Source organism: Anastrepha ludens, chromosome X, assembly GCF_028408465.1.
Source record: "Anastrepha ludens isolate Willacy chromosome X, idAnaLude1.1, whole genome shotgun sequence".
Lineage (NCBI taxonomy): Eukaryota > Metazoa > Arthropoda > Insecta > Diptera > Tephritidae > Anastrepha > Anastrepha ludens.
In genome coordinates this window covers 83,154,755-83,166,689 of record NC_071503.1, presented here as the reverse complement: position 1 = coordinate 83,166,689, position 11,935 = coordinate 83,154,755, and positions in this window count along the sequence as shown.

Below are 11,935 nucleotides of genomic sequence, written 5' to 3'. Positions count from 1 at the left end.
AGTGGTTGAGACAAGAACGGTCTGTAAAAGTTAACCATAGCGAGGAAACGTTTCAGGTATTTAGCTAATGTAGGCAGCTTAATTTTTGTAATTGCCTCCGCACGGCTTGAGATCGGTGTTATACCATCTCTTTTGATGAGATGACCGAGAAATTCAAGTTCTGTTACGCCAAGAACTGACTTTGCGACGTTTGGGCTCACGCAAGCGTTGAAAAACCAAATGCAGATCTTAACGATGATCCTCTTGAGAACATGAAGCTACGCAGATGTCATCCAAATAGATGAAAACGTTATCGATACCATGCAAAACCTCGTTTAAAACCCGTTGAAACGTTTGCGCGGCGTTGCGCAACCCAAATGTCATGTGTGTAAATTCGTATAAGCCGAATGGTGTTGTAATGGCAGTCTTGGTGGAAGGCTCTCAGCAAATACGATTTTCGAAAATATTACTTTACCTTCAAGTATGTGTGTAAAGTCGTGCAGAAAGGGCAATGGGTACCTGTCGGGTACTGTAACGGAATTTAGGGCGCGATAGTCGCCACATGGCCTCCAGGACCCGTCAGCCTTGCGGACCATGTGTAGTGGGCTTGCCCAATTACTCCTGGATGGTCTACATACTCCCAGTTTCATCAAAAGCTTAAATTCCGCCCGCGCGGCGGCCAGTTTTTCGGGAGAAAGACGTCTCGGTCGGGAAAAAACTGGTTAACCCGTAGTGATGATGCGGTGGGCGACTGTAGACTTTGCAATGGTTTCGACAGGCGGCGTTCGAGTGAAATCGGAAAACTCTTTAAGTAAGTCTGAAAAATTTGAGCTTGCATTAATGGTTGATACACTTTTTGAGTTGACTTCAGTTGCGTTGAGTTGAGCAACTGAACATAGCGTTTTGTAAGCAGTTTTTCGGTCCAGCAAATCTCTTCCAATAAGATCGGGTAGCCGATCGTAATAAGATAAGAAGTCGGCACCGATAATCGCTTGAGTTACGTCAGAAATCACAAAACTCCACACAAATTCCCTTCGCAGGTTTAGGTTAAGGCTTAGGAATATTTCACCAAAAACTTCAATTGGTGTATCGTTCGCGGCAAACAGTTTCATATCCGATGGTGTTGCTCTAACCAATTTTGAACTTTTTGGTATAGTAGACACGTCTGCACCTGAGTCGATTAAAAAATTTATTTCTGTGGACGTGTCAAATATACGTAGACGAAAGTTCGAAGGCATTTCAGACCGTTTGTCAATCTCTGAAAAGCCAATGGCGGAGCAGCTCTATTGTGGAACGTTTGGTGGTGGTGAGCGAGTGAACTTGCATGGGAGCCGACATCTTTTAGCGTCCTGACCGAACTTTCTGTGATACCAAGACATGTCATCAGAACCGTTGTCTGACTTTCGATGGCGTGCTTGTGTTTTAGAACGCGAACGGTTATGGGTTTTGCCGTTATCTTACGCTTTATCGAGGCGCTGTGTTAGTGTAGCTATTTCGGTCCTGAGAACTGAATCTGAGTTGTTTTGTATGCCCCACGCTTCGTTAACCCGTCCTTCTCGTAGTTGAATTGACTCAACAATGGAGTCGGAAATCTTTAATTTTTCGAATATCGGTACATTGGTTGCTATAATAGCTGCTTGCGCATATGCAGGCAAGCGTTTAACCCACAAATCGTGCAGAATGCTCTCACTCAAAGCGAAGCCGGCTGCACGCTTCATCGCATTGAAAAGGTCGCTAGGACTTCGATCGCCTAATGGCATTACGCGAAGTACGCGCTGCAATCGGCGTTGCTGAGTTTCAGTGAGATACTCCGTCAACTTTGTGCGTATGTACTGATATTTTCCAGTACTTGGTGCGGCATCGATAATAGGGCGTAGTTCTATTAATTTCAGCTGTGGTATGCTAGCAGCGACAATGTTGAATTTTGCTTTATCTGCATTGATGCCCAACGCTTCGAACCAGAAGTCGAGTGAGTAGAAGTACGCTTCAATATTATCTTCCGATAATATTGGGAGCGGGATGCGTGGAATGCATGGCGTAGCCGGAATTGATTCTCCTTGTGAAGATCCAGTTGGCGGTACCAGAGTATCGTCTAAAGACATTTAATCAATAAGAAATGTGTAAATTTACCGTTCGGGGTCACCAAATTGTGGGAGCTGGTGAATAGCGAAAACGATGTGTTCACTAGCTCAACAGTACAAAGCGAAAGAATGAGAAGTTAAAAGCAAATGAAAAGTTACACATGGTTGCATTTATAAAGTATTAAGAATGAATAAAAGTATATGAACAAATTAAAGGATAATTATTAAGAATGTAATAAGCTTAATCTGGTTGTGGTGACCTCACAGGTACACTCTCGTAGCCATCAGGCCAATTTTTTTATACCATACCATATTAAAGTTAATAAGTTGTCTACATTTATTTTCATCATACTCAAATATTTCACTTAGGCAAACCACATCAGCACAATTATTATTAATATTATAATAAATATTGTCAATATTTGTATTAAAGATTGGCAGTTCTATTGCAGATACTTAATTTTTTCATAAAAATCTCAGTATTACTGGTGAGGAGCAGTTGCCGCAGTTTCACTTGTATAGGGTTTTTCAGTAAGAGCACTTCAACTTGTGAACTTTTTTGAATAAAACACAAACGGTTTGACTTTTTTAACTAATTTTTTTTTTATTATCGAGTTTGAATTTAAGTATGAAATTCGATTTCTTTTGCATGACCACCGCGTGCACGTTTTACGAAGTCCAATCGTTGAACCCAATTTTCGACCACTCTTTTGCATAAATCGGCCGAAATTCCAGCAATTTCGCGTTCAATATTGGCTCTGAGCTTACAAATCGTCGCCGGCTTGTTACTGTGTACCAATGACTTCACATAACCCCAAAACGGGACGTCTTGTTAAATGGACCGTAAAATGGCCGTAATGCTCTTAAAGTAGCAGCAACAGAACGATTATTTTCATAAAAAATTTGCACGATTTGCAATCGTTGCTCAAGTGTGTAGGGTTCCATGATGAAATGTATACTAATGAAGTTTACAAATGACAAGCGAAAAATAAAAAATATTGCGTCGTTCGCCCTCCCTATCGGGAAAAAAGTTGAAGCGCACCTATTGAATAACCCTATATTTCATACAAAATACAGATAATTGCGCTGCCTGTCTCGGTTGCGACGGTCAGTAGCGGGTCAGTAGTATGTACATGATGCGAATTTCATTTAATCATTTTTGGAAAGAGAAGCTGTACAAAACAAAAAATTATAAGTAAATGTGGAAAGCTGAATATGTGTATTATAATTAATAGTTTAACTATTAACAAATATTTTACCCTCCGTTGAGCACCCGGGTCGGACCAGACTGCATTTTTCGATTTTGGACCTAAAGCTAAAATTTTTCTATTATAGGTAGCTAACGACTTGAGCTTCCAGGTATTTTCCTAAGATTTAAATTTCTATCGATTTATGGATAAAACCTTTTCGAACGGGACGAAAAAATGCCAGACTCGGGAGCTCAACAGAAGGTTTTAAAAAAGGTGTCCAATGGAGGGCTAGTTATTTTCCAGATCAGTAAAAATTACGAACGACTCACTACTTTTGAAAAATAACATTATAAATATTGGTTTGTTTTGAAATAAGTAAATTTTTGCTGCGAAGACGATTTTGAAATTTTTTTTCATATAAATTCATACACTTTCAGCAAAGTTACCAATTATTTATAACGGTACTTGTCATAAAAGTAAACTTAGGAATGTTTTCTGCGTGTTTCTGTTTACCGAGATTAATCGCTATACATAATACAAAGTGCGATACTAGTAGGCATGGCTACTAGACCACCAACTAGACAGTAGTCTATAGGGGCATTAAATATGTTTAAAACATTGAATGTTTTGCCTAACTAAATATGTATTATAAATTCATTGCACTTAAATTTGCTCTCGAAACTATTGTTTTTTTTTTTTTACAAAAACTAAAATAAATATACTTCAGTTTTCTTGTCGATAAAAGTTTAAAAACGAATTCCAAGTAAAGCTAACAAAAATTAAAAACTAAAAATAAATGATAAATAATCAAAAGTACATTTTAAAAAATATTCTATACTAAAAAAAGTATATACGTTTTTAAAGCGTAATAAAATCTTAAATAAAAAATCGTTAAAAAATTTAAATGATAAATGACCATTTCAGCATAGTCTTCAGTTCGCAGACATATTTTCTTTTGAAGCCATTTTCTTAGAATACCGTCCTTTGGCAGGCTATAAGTTAGGTTGTCTTTCGACACACTTAAAAGTATTATTGTGATACCACTGGAGCTCATCCTTTACACTCCTGAATCTTCTCTGAACCAAACTGTGGATTTAATAAATTTTGTTAATTTATTATATGTTAGACTTCTTCAATGCTGTCAAGAAAAGCGAATCCCAGCGCGGAAAGTCTTTTTCTGTAGAGAGCAGTACATGCACATAGGAGGTATTCCACGGTTTCCTCTTATTCAATATCTTGACAGCTTCGACAAAAGTCATTATCTGGTACCCCTAGTCTATTTGGCTTGCAATTAGACAATGAACTGTTAGTACCCCTATCATCTTTCTCATATGCTGTCTCCTAAGATTCAGTAGCGTGTTTGTTCTGGCCATGTTTGCCTACTTATTTGGCAAAATGGTGATTGCCTCAAACAGGCATTAGCAATATTGATAGAATGACTGTCTATTAATAGTTTGCATGTAGCTAAGTGAATCAGCATTAGTACATTATCTTGAATCTTTAGTGTCGTACATTTCCTTGTAATCTCATCTGCTTTGCAATTACCTTCTATAGGGTGGGCCATGTAAAATTTGATTTTTGAATCGGCTATAAAAAAAAACTAATCCATATTTTTTCAAACTTTTTTTTTTATTTTGAAGATTGAACATGGTCATTTATGAATGAAAAGTAATATCGCTCAAATGACTGGTTTTACAGTAGGCCATTCGATCAACCCAATTTTTAAGCACATTTTCGATTGTTTGGGCTCCAATTTCATGAACGGCAACTTCGATTTCGTGTTTTAAAGCATCAATCGTCTCTGGATGGTTCGCATAGTATTTGTCCTTAACGGCTCCCCACAAAAAATAGTCCAACAGGCTTAAATCACAGCTCCGAGGCGGCCAATTGATATCGGAATTTCGGCTGATTATTCGGTTTTCAAAAACGGTAGCCAAAAGTTCGAGTGTAACTTTGGCAGTGTGACAAGTTGCACCGTCCTGTTGAAACCAAATGTCGTCCATGTCATCCTCTTCAATTTTTGGAAAAACTCGTTGAGCATGTCACGGTAACGTTCGCCATTTACTGTAACCGCGGCTCCTCGCTCGTTTTCGAAAAAAAAAAATGGCCCGATGATGTCGCCAGACCAAAAACCGCACCAAACAGTGACTCGTTGTGGATGCATTTGCTTCTCTACAGTAACGTGTGGATTTTCTGAGCCCCAAATCCGACAATTTGCGTATTGACATAACCATCGATGTATTTAACCGATTCGTCGTGATAGTGTGTCTACATAGACGACAGCGAGCGACAGTCAGCATCTGTCAAATTTTATTTACACGTGTTCTTATGAAACCGATTTTTTTGACGACAGCACAACTTCAAGCGGCAAAACTGCAAATTGACGTTGTCGCCGAATTAAATCTATTTCTAATTTTGCCGACGACAACTCACAAAGCAAGTGTTACTACTTAAGTAGGACCTGGAAAGACCAAACGACTTCGTCTGGAGCTTTTCAACTGCTTTCAGCTATAAAAACCGCAAATTTCCAGATATCCATGCATATTTTGAGCTCGGTGCATTCTCTCACATTGTCCCTGAGTCGAGTACTTCAAGGAGAAAATCAAGATCTGGGAGAGGCTATCAAATTGGCTGATGCAGCGAAACAAATTTTGATGGAAAGAAGAGAAAACGCTGAGGGTGAGTTTAGACAAATTTTCAAAAGCGTGAGCGAAATTAGCGAACAATATGAAATTGAAAAGCCAAGGGTTGCGTCGAGACAGACCCAACGTTCCAACGTACAAATTGATTCAGCTGAAGATTATTTCCGCATAACAATCTACATACCGTATATTGATTCGTTTCTGGTACAATTGCAATCTCGATTCTTAAATCACCGCAATATTTTATCAAATTTCGCTTGCCTTTTTCCCAACAAAATGCAAATTTTCGAGGAAGAGTCCTGCGCTCAACTATTCCAACCATACTGTTCAATTTTGCACGACGATTCCCGTGAAATCTGGGTGAACGAAGTACAACTTTGGCGGAAGCTCATTGCCGGAAAGGAAATAAAAAACTCACTTGAAGCACTCGATATTTGTAATGAAGATGCGTTTCCAAATGTTAACCAGATGCTTCGCATGATGACAGTTTTGCCTGTGACAACAGCGACGAATGAACGATCCTTCTCAACTTTGCGACGACTGAAAACATATTTGAGATCAACAATGTCTGAAGATCGCCTGAACGGCTTAGCCTCACTCAATGTACATCGCGATGTCAAAATCGATCCGCAAATAATTTTGAAAGAGTTTTTTTCAGTACCTCGAAGAGTAGATTTATTACATACCTAAATGTAGCTAATTATTACTTTTGACAATAAAATGTCTGTACTCAGAAAATTTTTTTTTCTTTTTTCATTGATTACGTAACTTAACTGCTGCAGCCTTTTCGAAATTAGAATAGATTCGAACCCACGCACTTTCGAATGGTAGTCCGGAACCAACTTACTCGGCTACGGTGGCCGTGACGTTACTCCAATCAAAAAATGTCTACAACTGTCTACAATTTTTGTCGATAACTCCGACATTTGTAACAATAGGGTAATTCTAATCATTCTCTTATCGAATTCTAACATAGTTCTCTAACCTGATTTTCTATTTGAGAAACATTATATTCTACAGTGGTCACACAATTTATTCGTACACCCTGCTTCCTAAATTGTACTTGGAAAACACCAAAAATGTGGTGAAAAGAAAATACAGAACTGAATGAAGAAAATCGTATTTCTACGTTAAGCATGGAGGAGGAAATGCAATGGTTTGGAGGTGAATAGTTGCATCTGGAGTAGGAAAAATTGTCTTTATTGATGATAAAATGGACAAACATCTGTATTTGAATATTTTGAAGAATAAGTTGCATGATAGTGCCGTTAAGCTTGAACTGGATGCTAAAGGGTTCTTATTTCAACAAGAAAATAACCCAAAACACTCATCTTATCTTGTGCAAGATTGGCTTATTTACCACTATAAGCAACTTAAAACTCCTCAATCATCGGATCGTAACCTCATTGAGCATTTCTAGAAGCTCTTAGAAAGGAGAATCCGAAAGCACAAAATAACAAAGGCGTCCTTAAAGACATTAAGTGCTGAGTGGGTGAAATTTGCAGCTATGAAACCAAGGTGTTGTTAAAAAGTATGCACCGACGTTTGGAAGCAGTTATTAAGCTTAAAGACGGTCCAACAAAGCACTGTATACACGATTTTTATTATTTTTTAATAAAATATTTTTTTTTATGGCTATATACGAATAATATTTTTGCATAAAATTGTGCCTTATATCGTTATTGCCTTAAGTTCTCTAATTCGGGAAATGAATTTGGAATTTTGGAATGTTCCTTAAATACTGAATAAAAATGCAGTTTTTTACCAAAATATTAAAATTTGGTTCTTTTGTATAAATCGTGTTAAGTATCATGTGTATCTGTTTATAAACTGTGAGTGTACGAATAAATTGTGTGATCCCTGTAAGTATCGGCCGTATGGGGTGTTTCGGGATTTCGGGAAGATCTGCCAATTCAAGTCGTCCACTAACCTTCAGTAGTTCAAAAACATTAAGTGACTATGTAAATGTGTTTAGATGACGCATTGTACCATTTGTCTTCGACCCTCTTTTCAAACGATGAATATCTTCATCTTCGGTGAAGTGTTGTTGCTGTATGTTCCAAAGCGCGGTGTAATGTGTTAACAGCCAGGTAAGAAGTAATGCGCCGTAAAGCTCCAGCTTCAGCAATTATTGCCTTTTATTTGGCGGCACTCCGTATTTTTCTGTGAAAAGGCAAAGGCGAACCATGACAGTGTTATCTACGATTCCGCAGCTGTAGGCACGTGTGGACTAGTCACGGAATCCATATACAGAATGTAAAGAATGAGTTTTGATAGTGAAAATAAATTCAAATTTTCGATTTCAATAGAAGAAATTAGAACTCTTTATTTATCTTTGGCCTCTTTTATGTACTCATTCATATTTATTCACAGCATTTAAAGGGTATTAATAAAAAACTTAAAATTCTTTGGAAAAACAGCAACTAAGGCAACAAAAACAAATAGCACTAAATAGTGTGACACTGTCAATAAACTGGTTTTACAAATTTCAATAGAGGCTTTTTTGTATTAATTACATATTGTGAATAAGTAATTTTATGATTAGTTTATTATATGGTATGATAACAGTTAGCTTCAAAAACATTTTGCAGGCGCTTTTTCACGGAATGGACCAGATTGTTTACGTCCTAATCTACCATTCCTCCAGCATTAATGCTGCTGTAGCATTCTTTGGATGTGTTTTAGCTACTCTTTTCTTTAAAAAGGCCCACAAATTGTCGATCACTTTTGTTTTAAAATTTAAACTTTGGTTTATTCTCAGTGATAAACCCAAATTTTTTAGCACTGCCGACTAAGTTTTTTTCCAAAATATTTAAATATTGTTTGGCGTCCGTTGTACCGTTAATAAACACGAATTCTCCTACTCCTTTACTTGAAATGCACCCCTAAATCATAACGAAATTTTTTTCAAATTCAAACGTTTTAATTTCGTTTTTGTAAAGCTCTACAGGGCTTGCGCCATACTGTAGTCATCGCAAAATATAACGTCCCTATAATGTTACCGTTCGGAAATGTGGTTAATCATTTTTCTACACATTATTTAATTTTGAAGTCCAAATAAACCAAAAAATTTTCACTCAATGATAAAACGAAAGCATCAAAGTGATCATTGCAAAGTAGAGATAATGGTAAACCGAAGTTAATAGCGCAGCTCATTCTAAAGAAATCGAAAAAGCAAAATGTACAATAAAAACAGTATACAGTACATTAGCTGAAAAGATGTGACGATAGTTGACAAGCAATTCTTGAAACTGAAATTTAACTAACTGCTGACAAAGGTTAAAAGAACTCGTCCCGATCGATTTTCAGTAACCAAAGCTCCTGAAGCGATATCAGCACTTCGTCAAGGATCCAGTGTGGCTAGTAATACTAAGCGTTTGGAGTGCAGATTGCCTGCCTGGGCATGTTCTACGCTATTACATATTGGATGGCTCCTAAGGTAGATCTGCCACTTCTAAAACCAGTTTCTCAAACTAAAATCAGTTTCTCAAAGAGTTTTCCTGCGGTATCCAGCATACAGAGCGGTCTATTAGCGGACGCTAATGTTGGGTCTCCCTTTCCCTTACTGATTAGTACTAGTTTTTGTTTTTTCCATATTTCAGCAAAAGAGGGCGTTGGATTGCCAATAGTTTTAATATTTCTGCAACTATGCCATCAGGTCCTTACGCTTTATTGCATTTCATTGCTTTTGAGCTTCCAAAAGTTATTTTTGGCTTTTCATAACGATTTTGTAGCCCAATGGGGTTATTGTTTAGATCATTTCTTAGCTCTTCCCATTTGTCTTTTTTGCGTTGGCTTATAGCTTTCCTCAATTCTTTTCTGCTCTTTTTGTATTCTTCAGATTCCGTTATCGCCGGGACCATTCTTCTGGCTTTAGTATACTTCCTACCCTTATGGATGCACATATCTCAAAGTTCTGCGATCTCATGTGTCCACCAGTATATAACATTTCTTTTTTTGTTTTTATCTATTTTTGCTGTACTATTCGTACAGTTCGTCGTACAATAAAAGAAAAATCGAACCCAGCCAGCTGCAATAAGCTCGGCCTAAAAATATGCAAGCTTTTTGTGCCTCTGCTTAAATTAACTTTACTCAGTGTTGCCAACTGACATTTCTTAAAAAAAAAAATGAGCGTGAATAACGCTCAAACTCTAAGGCGAGAGCCTCAAACAAAAACAAAAGTGAATAATGCATATTTCACATAGTCACACGCACCAAGCCACACCCAAAGTAACAGTTGCCTGAACGCGCCTGATAGAGATATCAATATCAATACTTCCTGGAGTGCCCAGTGCGCGTCACCATCAACTCCAATTCTCCCGCACATATTAAAAACATCAACCGGTACATCCTCCTCCACTTTGTTAACAATGCCAAGCCACCAGATCGCTCTCTTCACTCTTCCTCTCACAATGACATCAACAACCAACACAACAACAACAGCAAACACAGCAGCTACAACATCAGTATGTTCCCTGGCACATCTGATTTGCTCTTCGGCAGTAACTTCAAAAACTTCCACAACATCGCAAGTACAAAATATTTATATCATTAGCCCCAAAGAACCAAAGAAGCAAGAAAACCTAAAACGACACCGTGACGGACAGTCCCCAAACAACTCAAACGAACAGATAAACAATAATAAAAAACAAAACTCAAAACACTGTACAAAAAAAAAACACTCAAAGAGTACTGGCTGGACAAGCCTAATTCAAGCAACCGTTTTGAGTTGCTAGCACAAGAAGCTGAAGCGAATAAACTACATACTGACAGTGGGACAGAACCGAAAACAAAACCACAAATCCAAACAGAACAACGCAAACTTAAACCACCACCCATCTATGGGCAAAACGTTGAAAATGTACATGCATTAACAACAGCCCTTAAATCACTAACTGATACAAAATACGAACTTAAAGCACTCTCAACAAATGAAGTTAAAATCCAACCACAAGAAAGCATTCACTACACAAACATTCTAAAACTATTAAAAGATAAAGAAACAAAATTCTACACATTTAGACCTAAAGAGCAAAGAGGATTCAAAGTAATACTTCGCAACGTTCATCATGCAACAGATAAAAACGAAATCATAATGGAACTAGCAGAACTTGGCCATGAAGTGCTAAACATACACAACATTCAACGCAGTAACACAAAACAACCTCTCCCGTTCTTCGCTATAGAACTAAAACAGCAAGACGATAACAAAGAAATCTACAAAATAGTAACCCTTCTACACTGCAGAGTCACGTTTGAGCCACCTCACCAAAAGCGGACTATCCCTCAATGCACAAACTGCCAAAAATATGGCCACACGCAGAATTATTGCACAAAAGATCCAGTACCTATGTGTAAAATGTGCTGGTAAACATAACACCCTTAACTGCAAAATCCATCACTCCTCCAGCAAAAATGAAATTAAATGTGCCCTATGCGGCGAAAATCACACCGCAAATTATAAAGGATGCATGGTCTACAAAGCCCTACAAATACCAAAATTCCCCTCCGTCCGTAACAAAGAACTACCAGCACCGCCAACGCCACCCACAGATCAGTATCAGAACTCTGGCACAAATAAAGAAATAACCCCAGGAATATCGTACGCAGAAGCACTTACCAAAACTATGCCTTCATCAACGAGCCATAAACAGCATTCTCCCACAACTAACACTTCCCGACGCAACAACAAGACGACTTACAAGAATTGAAACAAATGATGAACCAACTAGTTGCTCAAATGACCAACATGATGAATATCATAACCTTGCTTGTAACTAAACTTGATAAACAATAAATTAATAATCGCTATCTGAAATGCTAACGGACTTTACCGCCACTTACTAGAATTGAAAATATTTTTAACCGATCATGCAATTGATATCATTTTCGAAACCCATTCCACTGAGAAGACCTAGATAAACATACCAAACTTCGATATTTATTATACAAATCACCCTGACAACAAAGCTCAGGGAGGCACAGCTATCATAATAAAAAGAGCAATAAAATGCGTAGAAATTGATGGCTATAAAGCAGAACA